The sequence below is a fragment of the Garra rufa genome, chromosome 2, assembly GCF_049309525.1.
Source record: "Garra rufa chromosome 2, GarRuf1.0, whole genome shotgun sequence".
Classification (NCBI taxonomy): domain Eukaryota; kingdom Metazoa; phylum Chordata; class Actinopteri; order Cypriniformes; family Cyprinidae; genus Garra; species Garra rufa.
This window is the reverse complement of record NC_133362.1, coordinates 67,775,005-67,786,273: the sequence shown is the minus strand read 5'-3', so window position 1 is coordinate 67,786,273 and position 11,269 is coordinate 67,775,005. Positions and strand designations below refer to the sequence as shown.

General features: G+C 41.5%; 1 protein-coding gene and 4 non-coding genes across 5 annotated transcripts in view; all 5 read left to right on the top strand.

Annotated features, from left to right (window-relative positions):
* LOC141326062 (uncharacterized) overlaps positions 1-11,269 on the top strand; it is a 629,392-nt gene that overhangs the window by 546,745 nt on the left and 71,378 nt on the right. The window lies entirely within an intron of this gene.
* trnaw-cca (transfer RNA tryptophan (anticodon CCA)) lies at positions 1,000-1,071 on the top strand. Its single transcript has one exon. It is a non-coding gene; the product is annotated as a tRNA-Trp (tRNA).
* Positions 2,228-2,299, top strand: trnaw-cca (transfer RNA tryptophan (anticodon CCA)). Its single transcript has one exon. It is a non-coding gene; the product is annotated as a tRNA-Trp (tRNA).
* trnaw-cca (transfer RNA tryptophan (anticodon CCA)) lies at positions 3,456-3,527 on the top strand. Its single transcript has one exon. It is a non-coding gene; the product is annotated as a tRNA-Trp (tRNA).
* trnaw-cca (transfer RNA tryptophan (anticodon CCA)) lies at positions 6,416-6,487 on the top strand. The gene has a single exon. It is a non-coding gene; the product is annotated as a tRNA-Trp (tRNA).

Here is an 11,269-nt window from a genome sequence, read left to right as displayed (position 1 = left end):
AGACAGACAAAAATGCGGGCCGCGTCTTCCAGAGTCATCGTAAGCCTAAGTTGATTGCAACTCTATTGGTTTCAATGCGTCTACGTTGTATTAAGGATTGCAACGCTTTTGGGAAACACAGCCCAGAGCAGGGGGTCCCCAGGATCAGGACTGAAAATCACCAGTGTACTGTGATAGATTTGTATCTTGACCTGTTATTTTTATTAAGCCTGAGATCTCATGTAATAACCATTCCTGTCATTGTGTACTGTGACAGATCTGCCTCTTGACGTGTTACTTTTGCATATCTTGCCCTGCAATCTCTGAAGAAATCGTGGAAACATCTACGTGCCGAACTCAAAAGCCAGCTCCTTCGAGACGGAATCGAACCAGCGACCTAAGGATAGTCAACGTATCATCTACAGTCCTCCGCTCTACCAGCTGAGCTATCGAAGGCAGGATGACAAAAGGTGGCTTAAGCAGGAAACACCAGATAGGTTTGTGGTGTCTTGGGGTACAACGGTAGCTTGGCTGAATCCAGATCAGACGGTTGCATGTTCCAATCACATCAGCTGATCTCTTCTTGACATCCATAGTATAAAGTCTACAGCCCTTTACCGTGACTGATTTGCAAATTGAATCAAAGCAATTAAGCAAGGAATGCCGACTTGTTTTCTCGACCTCGTGGCCGCGACAGAGTGCGCCTGACCCCGGATCGGGAGGTTGCGTGTTCCAATTATGTTGAGGTCAAGCGATCTGTTCTTGACTTTGTGAGTTTAAAGACTAGCTGATTTGCATAGTTTATCAAAGTGCTTAAGCATGAAGCACTAAATAATTTTTCCGCTATCTTGTAGTGCAACGGTAGAGTGTCTGGCTCCAATCACCTTGAGGTCAGACGATCTGTTTTTGATCTCCTGAGTATAAAGTCCAACATCAAGAGTGTTCCTTGAGCACCGTATATTTACTGATTTGCATTCTGTGTCAAGGGGGTTAAGCAAAATACATAACCTCTGGGTTCAGGACCTCGTGGCGCAAGGGTAGCGCGTCTGACTCCAGATCAGAAGGTTGCGTGTTCAAATCACGTCGGGGTCACGTGATTTCTTGTTGACTTCTAATGTGAAAAGAAGTCCTGTCGTTGTGTGCTGCAGTGGTTTCCAATCCCACCGCTCTGTATGTCTCCCTTATTAAACACACCTGATTAAGATCATTAGCTAGTTAGGAGAGAGCTCCATGAGCTCATCTGGGTGTGTCAGAAAAAGGAGACAGACAAAAATGCAGGGCCGCGTCTTCCAGAGTCATCGTAAGCCTAAGTTGATTGCAACTCTATTGGTTTCAATGCGTCTACGTTGTATTAAGGATTGCAACGCTTTTGGGAAACACAGCCCAGAGCAGGGGGTCCCCAGGATCAGGATTGAAAATCACCAGTGTACTGTGATAGATTTGTATCTTGACCTGTTATTTTTATTAAGCCTGAGATCTCATGTAATAACCATTCCTGTCATTGTGTACTGTGACAGATCTGCCTCTTGACGTGTTACTTTTGCATATCTTGCCCTGCAATCTCTGAAGAAATCGTGGAAACATCTACTTGCCGAATTCAAAAGCCAGCTCTTTCGAGCCGGAATCGAACCAGCGACCTAAGGATAGCCAATGTATTATCTACAGTCCTCCGCTCTACCAGCTGAGCTATCGAAGGCAGGATGACCAAAGGTGGCTTAAGCAGGAAACACCAGATAGGTTTGTGGTGTCTTGGGGTACAACGGTAGCTTGGCTGAATCCAGATCAGACGGTTGCATGTTCCAATCACATCAGTTGATCTCTTCTTGACATCCATAGTATAAAGTCTACAGCCCTTTACCGTGACTGATTTGCAAATTGAATCAAAGCAATTAAGCTTGTTTTCTCGACCTCGTGGCCGCGACAGAGTGCGCCTGACCCCGGATCGGGAGGTTGCGTGTTCCAATTATGTTGAGGTCAAGCGAACTGTTCTTGACTTTGTGAGTGTAAAGACTAGCGGATTTGCATAGTTTATCAAAGTGCTTTAGCATGAAACACTAAATAATTTTTCCGCTATCTTGTAGTGCAACGGTAGAGTGTCTGGCTCCAAATCACCTTGAGGTCAGACGATCTGTTTTTGATCTCCTGAGTATAAAGTCCAACATCAAGAGTGTTCCTTGAGCACCGTATATTTACTGATTTGCATTCTGTGTCAAGGGGGTTAAGCAAAATACATCACCTCTGGGTTCAGGACCTCGTGGCGCAACGGTAGCGCGTCTGACTCCAGATCAGAAGGTTGCGTGTTCAAATCACGTCGGGGTCACGTGATTTCTTGTTGACTTCTAATGTGAAAAGAAGTCCTGTCGTTGTGTGCTGCAGTGGTTTCCAATCCCACCGCTCTGTATGTCTCCCTTATTAAACACACCTGATTAAGATCATTAGCTAGTTAGGAGAGAGCTCCATGAGCTCATCTGGGTGTGTCAGAAAAAGGAGACAGACAAAAATGCAGGGCCGCGTCTTCCAGAGTCATCGTAAGCCTAAGTTGATTGCAACTCTATTGGTTTCAATGCGTCTACGTTGTATTAAGGATTGCAACGCTTTTGGGAAACACAGCCCAGAGCAGGGGGTCCCCAGGATCAGGATTGAAAATCACCAGTGTACTGTGATAGATTTGTATCTTGACCTGTTATTTTTATTAAGCCTGAGATCTCATGTAATAACCATTCCTGTCATTGTGTACTGTGACAGATCTGCCTCTTGACGTGTTACTTTTGCATATCTTGCCCTGCAATCTCTGAAGAAATCGTGGAAACATCTACTTGCCGAATTCAAAAGCCAGCTCTTTCGAGCCGGAATCGAACCAGCGACCTAAGAATAGCCAATGTATTATCTACAGTCCTCCGCTCTACCAGCTGAGCTATCGAAGGCAGGATGACCAAAGGTGGCTTAAGCAGGAAACACCAGATAGGTTTGTGGTGTCTTGGGGTACAACGGTAGCTTGGCTGAATCCAGATCAGACGGTTGCATGTTCCAATCACATCAGTTGATCTCTTCTTGACATCCATAGTATAAAGTCTACAGCCCTTTACCGTGACTGATTTGCAAATTGAATCAAAGCAATTAAGCTTGTTTTCTCGACCTCGTGGCCGCGACAGAGTGCGCCTGACCCCGGATCGGGAGGTTGCGTGTTCCAATTATGTTGAGGTCAAGCGAACTGTTCTTGACTTTGTGAGTGTAAAGACTAGCGGATTTGCATAGTTTATCAAAGTGCTTTAGCATGAAACACTAAATAATTTTTCCGCTATCTTGTAGTGCAACGGTAGAGTGTCTGGCTCCAAATCACCTTGAGGTCAGAAGATCTGTTTTTGATCTCCTGAGTATAAAGTCCAACATCAAGAGTGTTCCTTGAGCACCGTATATTTACTGATTTGCATTCTGTGTCAAGGGGGTTAAGCAAAATACATCACCTCTGGGTTCAGGACCTCGTGGCGCAACGGTAGTGCGTCTGACTCCAGATCAGAAGGTTGCGTGTTCAAATCACGTCGGGGTCACGTGATTTCTTGTTGACTTCTAATGTGAAAAGAAGTCCTGTCGTTGTGTGCTGCAGTGGTTTCCAATCCCACCGCTCTGTATGTCTCCCTTATTAAACACACCTGATTAAGATCATTAGCTAGTTAGGAGAGAGCTCCATGAGCTCATTTGGGTGTGTCAGAAAAAGGAGACAGACAAAAATGCAAGGCCGCGTCTTCCAGAGTCATCGTAAGCCTAAGTTGATTGCAACTCTATTGGTTTCAATGCGTCTACGTTGTATTAAGGATTGCAACGCTTTTGGGAAACACAGCCCAGAGCAGGGGGTCCCCAGGATCAGGATTGAAAATCACCAGTGTACTGTGATAGATTTGTATCTTGACCTGTTATTTTTATTAAGCCTGAGATCTCATGTAATAACCATTCCTGTCATTGTGTACTGTGACAGATCTGCCTCTTGACGTGTTACTTTTGCATATCTTGCCCTGCAATCTCTGAAGAAATCGTGGAAACATCTACTTGCCGAATTCAAAAGCCAGCTCCTTCGAGCCGGAATCTAACCAGCGACCTAAGGATAGCCAATGTATTATCTACAGTCCTCCGCTCTACCAGCTGAGCTATCGAAGGCAGGATGACAAAAGGTGGCTTAAGCAGGAAACACCAGATAGGTTTGTGGTGTCTTGGGGTACAACGGTAGCTTGGCTGAATCCAGGTCAGACGGTTGCATGTTCCAATCACATCAGTTGATCTCTTCTTGACATCCATAGTATAAAGTCTACAGCCCTTTACCGTGACTGATTTGCAAATTGAATCAAAGCAATTAAGCAAGGAACGCCGACTTGTTTTCTCGACCTCGTGGCCGCGACAGAGTGCGCCTGACCCCGGATCGGGAGGTTGCGTGTTCCAATTATGTTGAGGTCAAGCGAACTGTTCTTGACTTTGTGAGTGTAAAGACTAGCGGATTTGCATAGTTTATCAAAGTGCTTTAGCATGAAACACTAAATAATTTTCCGCTATCTTCTAGTGCAACGGTAGAGTGTCTGGCTCCATGTAGGAATCTTGGGCGAACAACGTACAAAACAGAAATGGCCATATTCCAAAGAAACAAAAGGACCCTCTTTCTCAGTCACAAAATTGACACATGACCATCACATGATGATCACCAGACGCTAATTGTATGGACCGCTTTTGTCGAGATCTGCGTCTTACGCATCCAGAGAGAAGAAAACGCTCTCTGTCTCAGAGCACCTAAGAAACAAACCTCCAGTCTTCTGAAATAAAGCTGGCATGGCACATGATGCGTCCAGCGTGACTCACATGGTTTTTCGGACTTCCAGTCCCCCTCTCCTCTGACATTCCAAAACACCCCGTCTCTCAATAGAGATACGTACACTGCAAAGACAAACTTTAAGAGACAATCAACTTATAACTATTGCTGTTAGAGCAACAGTATGTTTTCTTTCATATGTCTGCTTTGTTTTATGTGATGATTGGAGTTTAATCTATGCATTATATGCCTTTGGGAAAGGAAGTTATCAAATGTATTAGCATGCAAGCAATATAGCTTTATTTGATATGTAATAAATTGTCTGAATGAATGATGCACAGCAAAATGAATGAGAAAATGATATTGTGTATACTGTATGCATTGCAATAGTTTAAGTTAATAACGAATGTGCAGAGATTTTATTATCTTAAGTTACGCACCAGAAGGTACAGCCCAGGGGGCGTGGCTCCACCCCGCAGCAATATTCGATTGGATCCCAGCATCATGGGACGTGCCCTAGCGGCCCGTTTAAAACTTCATGTTCCTAACAGAACCAAGCGAACTCAGCAAAAACTCAGCGAACTCAGAGCTCCCAGCTCTTGCCTCACGCCTTTCGCCTCTTGTGGTTTGAGTGCTTTTCCATCTGCGCTCGACCGCTCGACCACTCGACCAAGCACGCGACGGTGCCATCAAAACTCTACAGAACAAACTGAAACTTCGTGACTGCCAGACTCTTCAAAGTCTCGCAACTCTGATACAGAAGAGCTCCGAACGCATCAACCTGCGTAACCAGGCAACCGAAAGATCGGCTCCAGCCAACCCACTCCTCCACGTCGAGGGATTCCCAAAGTACTTCATCGACCAGCAACCAACCAGAACTTTCGCTCAGACGAGCCCCCGGAACCCCCGTTCCCGGCACTAACGCAAGTAACAAGATCTCTCTTTACTTCGCTGAAACTGGTGCAAAATACTCCCTAAGTAGTTAAAAGCTAAGTCTCTGCTTTTGTGATTTTCTAAGGTTGCGATCTAAGAACTAGTTAAGATACTAGAACATTTGGGGTTCTCTTCAACTCAGTAATTTCTCATCCCCGGAACTGTATGAGTGTGAGTGTGAATGTGTGTGTGTGTGTGTGTGTGTGTGTGTGTTCATTTGTGTTTAGTAGAGATTAGTTTTGTGTCTTAGAGTAGTCAATAAATCGTTGTTTCATTAAAAGAAGTGTCTTGAATTTTATGTTCACAAAGTTCTATCTGTGTTTAGATCAAGCTACCTCAGCTTTAAAATTTCCTAACGTAATATTTTGGTTTATTTGTGATCTTGGCCAGGAACATAATATAAACCTTTTTTGAGTTAATACAGTATGCTGAATTGACCACTTTGCTGGACGAATGGTTAAGAAGTGTAATCTATTAACTCTGAATCAATTTAATCAAGTTCCGAATCTTTCGATTCGATTCGTTATTTGAATCATTATAAATTTGAGCTAATTAAATCCTTACATCCAAATCACCTTGAGGTCAGACGATCTGTTTTTGATCTCCTGAGTATAAAGTCCAACATCAAGAGTGTTCCTTGAGCACCGTATATTTACTAATTTGCATTCTGTGTCAAGGGGGTTAAGCAAAATACATCATCTCTGGGTTCAGGACCTCGTGGCGCAACGGTAGCGCGTCTGACTCCAGATCAGAAGGTTGCGTGTTCAAATCACGTCGGGGTCACGTGATTTATTGTTGACTTCTAATGTGAAAAGAAGTCCTGTCGTTGTGTGCTGCAGTGGTTTCCAATTCCACCGCTCTGTATGTCTCCCTTATTAAACACACCTGATTAAGATCATTAGCTAGTTAGGAGAGAGCTCCATGAGCTCATCTGGGTGTGTCAGAAAAAGGAGACAGACAAAAATGCAGGGCCACGTCTTCCAGAGTCATCGTAAGCCTAAGTTGATTGCAACTCTATTGGTTTCAATGCGTCTACGTTGTATTAAGGATTGCAACGCTTTTGGGAAACACAGCCCAGAGCAGGGGGTCCCCAGGATCAGGATTGAAAATCACCAGTGTACTGTGATAGATTTGTATCTTGACCTGTTATTTTTATTAAGCCTGAGATCTCATGTAATAACCATTCCTGTCATTGTGTACTGTGACAGATCTGCCTCTTGACGTGTTACTTTTGCATATCTTGCCCTGCAATCTCTGAAGAAATCGTGGAAACATCTACTTGCCGAATTCAAAAGCCAGCTCTTTCGAGCCGGAATCGAACCAGCGACCTAAGGATAGCTAATGTATTATCTACAGTCCTCCGCTCTACCAGCTGAGCTATCGAAGGCAGGATGACCAAAGGTGGCTTAAGCAGGAAACACCAGATAGGTTTGTGGTGTCTTGGGGTACAACGGTAGCTTGGCTGAATCCAGATCAGACGGTTGCATGTTCCAATCACATCAGTTGATCTCTTCTTGACATCCATAGTATAAAGTCTACAGCCCTTTACCGTGACTGATTTGCAAATTGAATCAAAGCAATTAAGCTTGTTTTCTCGACCTCGTGGCCGCGACAGAGTGCGCCTGACCCCGGATCGGGAGGTTGCGTGTTCCAATTATGATGAGGTCAAGCGAACTGTTCTTGACTTTGTGAGTGTAAAGACTAGCGGATTTGCATAGTTTATCAAAGTGCTTTAGCATGAAACACTAAATAATTTTTCCGCTATCTTGTAGTGCAACGGTAGAGTGTCTGGCTCCAAATCACCTTGAGGTCAGACAATCTGTTGTTGATCTCCTGAGTATAAAGTCCAACATCAAGAGTGTTCCTTGAGCACCGTATATTTACTGATTTGCATTCTGTGTCAAGGGGGTTAACCCCCTGGGGTCCAAACACGCGTATACGCGTTTTGTGGCAGTTTCCCAAAAGGAACTTCAATTACTCGGTCATTTCTGATTGTACAGATAAAAGCAGTACACCAATCGAATCTGTAAAGGGTCTACTTTTATTTGTATATACTCACAAAACCAAAAAAATATTGTGATTTTACAAAATAAAGAAAACAAAAAGGGTGTGCTGTCTGCCGCGTTGATCTCCGTGATCTTCATTCAGAAACGCGTCATTAAAATAGACTATAACTCAGTTAATATACAACACAGAGACATGAGCAATATATCTAGAGAAAGCTTGATATCTATACTTTCAAATGAAGTAATGTTTATCGAAATCAAATATTCTATGATAAAGTAATCCGTATGAAACCAACACGATGTCCATTCTCTCTTGTCTGCTTCATTAGTTTTAATTAGATCACGCCCAAGAGCAATTCAATCTTTTCATATTCAAATCGTCCACGTGAGGGCGCCGCGCCAAAAGTAGACGCCCACATCACAGTAAACAAAGGAGAAAGCAGTTTCTTTTCTTTCAAGTTAGTCCTTTCTGGAAGAAGACGGGCTGTCAGGAATAAAACTTACTTCAGAAGATGAACATTAAATGAGACATGGCGTGAACCAGCAGATGAGATATTTACACCAGTAAGTTTTTTTCTTTTATATTTGTAAGTTGTTACTGTGACAGAATGTGCACACATTTTACCAGTTAAGACTTTTTGCCAACTTTATTTCTTGACTACAGCAAGTGAAACATTATAAAGTATGTTTCATTTCACTGCATCTAAATGTCTCATGATGACAGGATGTTTCAACTTTGGTCGAAAAACGCGCCGGCGCGTTTTGAGGCACGCTTTTGTAATAACGCCGAAAAGAATGTAAAATTCTCCGTCAGTTTTGATCGTACAAATACAACCAATACATCATTCGAAACTGTAGAGGGTATATTTTTATTTGTATACACTGTGCTTTTATGAAAATAAGAAAACAGACAGGGCACGCGCTCTGCCTTCACTGTCTCTGTTATATCTTTTCACAGACACATAAATGAAACAACCTAAATCTCAGTGATTACGTGCCTCACAAACATAATACATATACGTGTAGAAAGCTTGAAATGTTTACTTTTACATAAACCAATTCAAATAAAAAACTAATATTCTCTTTTTAAGTAATCTGTATGAAAGGTAGAAGATGTGTGGTTTCTCCTGTATCACTTCATTACAAACCTCACACCTGTATTTATCTTGCACTGTTTTTATTTGCACCTAACTGTTATACACCTATGCTATACACTACCAGTCAAAGGTACTTTTTTAAAGAAAAATAATTATCTAACTTTGTGAAATAGGTTTACTATGTAAAAAAAACTGCTCACTTAAAAAAAAAACCTTTTAATAAAAAAGTTTGGCTGGTAGTGTATGTGTTTTCTCCATGTTAGCTCTGTCTTTGTCAGATCATTGTGTTGCTCACATCTACTTGTTTTCTTTGCAGTTTCTGCTGTTCCCCGTTTTCCTGTGTTCAAGTTTCCTGCGAGTGATTTGGATATTGCACCCACGACATCTTGACTTCTGTGTTTATTACTTTTGTTCCTAATAAAAAGTTTAACTGCACTCACAAGTGAATCTCAAGTTATTTTACGTGATAGTTAAATATATTCAAAATACGCTTCAAACAAAATATATATTTATTTTGTCCTTTCATTTTTCCTTTATTCTTTCTGTTGTTTCCTCTTAGTCAACATCCGACTGAATGGCTCATTATGCGGCTCATTATGCAGGTCTTTGTCTTCTCAGGTGTAAATCACAGCATTATTCATGATCATTCACGCCTTCTCGCATACAGCCATTCGAAACAAAAAGTGTCTTCAAAAATGTAAATCTATATACTGTTTTGTGAAAACAAGTGAACTAGATGATTTTCACATCATTTGGTAGAAAAAAACCAAGCCTACCACATCCAATTCTCGAAAGTCCCGAGAACAAATATTCTGTATGTGTTAGATGACCTTATTTCAGTGACTCCAAAAATTTAGTTTTTCAATATGCACGCATAAACATTGTTTTCTCAAAAACTTAAAAGTGTACATTCATGTTGCTTACATATTTTTGTAGTCCAATTTGTGCTAAATACAATGTATTTAGATTTAGGATATTAATATGTTTTTAACATACTGAAAAAAGCACAAATGTCAAGGCATGTCAAAACTTTTTCAGGGCCCCAAAACACCCTCAGACCCCAGAGGGTTAAAAAAAAGCCTCCTCAAATATTAACTAAATAGAACTGAACTATATATTACAATTATTTAATTGAATAAAAGTTACGTGTTTGGTCACATTTGACTGCCAAAAAGTATGGGAATATATTAATTATGTCTCTTTATCACTGCCCAGAATAAAATGCGATTGTAAAGTGTATTCAGAGAAGTTATCAATACACCATCAATGCACATTATGTGTTAATAATTACTCGAAATTGCTGCAAATATAGTAAAACTGCTGTCTATCCTACTTAAACCCATTCAAACACATTGACAGCGCGGAGTTGTTTGGAACTATTGGGCGCTCCACGAACCACGTGACCGCGCGGTGCCGAGATCAAAGCGTGTCGTAACCACTGATCTATAATAGAGAACATTATATAGATCAGTGGTCGTAACTCTCTTTCTCTATGGCTCTGGGTATATCTAAAAAAAAAAACAAGATGCTGCAGCCAATGAGCAGCCTCAACCTCGCTCCACGGACAGTTTTTTATGTTTTATCAGACAATAACTATTTAAGATTTTGCTTCAGTATAATTTTCGGGACAATTAGAGCGGGATTCGGGACAGCAGCTTAGATTTCGGGACTGTCCCGAATTTTTCGGGACGTCTGGTCACCCTATTCATGGGTCTATGACAAACGGTGTAGGACGAGTTACACGCCGAAGTACCTTTGGGCCTGCGTGAACATTCTGCCAATGAAAGTCTATGGGATATTTTTGCCCACTTTTTCGTGCGCTGTTTGAACATCGTATCTCCAATTGCTCCGAAAACTCATAGCACACCTCTCCTCAATAAGCCGCAACATTTGACACCTCATTCATGGGTCTACGGCAAACGGTGCCGGACAAATCATGCACCGAAGTTCCTATGGGCCTGTGTGTGTGTGTGTGTGTGTGTGTGTGTGTGTGTGTGTGTGTGTGTGAGAAAGTGACAGTTGAGATTCAAATTCACAGACATTCTGCCATAGTAAATCAATGGCATTTTTTAGCCTGCTTTTTTCTCCGCTGTACGATAATTGTACACCCGATCACTTAGAAAGGCAAACTTTAACTATGACTTTTCTGAGCCAAACTTTAAGCTAAACTGCTTATATTTTCAGTGATTTTCATTTAGCTGTCAATAAATAAATGAATGAATGAAAGAATGAAAGAATAAATGAATGAATGAATAAATAAATAAATAGTTTTAAATGTAAAAAATATTTAGAAATCCGGATATTTCTCCTATATAAATCTCTGGTCCACAGGAATGCAAAGGTAACTGTGGTAATCAAGATTTGTTTTGCCTTGAAAAGTGCATTGTTATTTTTGTTGCTTAGCAACGTTCTTTAAGGGTTTACCAGACAGAAAAAAAAGCCTCTCATACATTTTTGCTTCA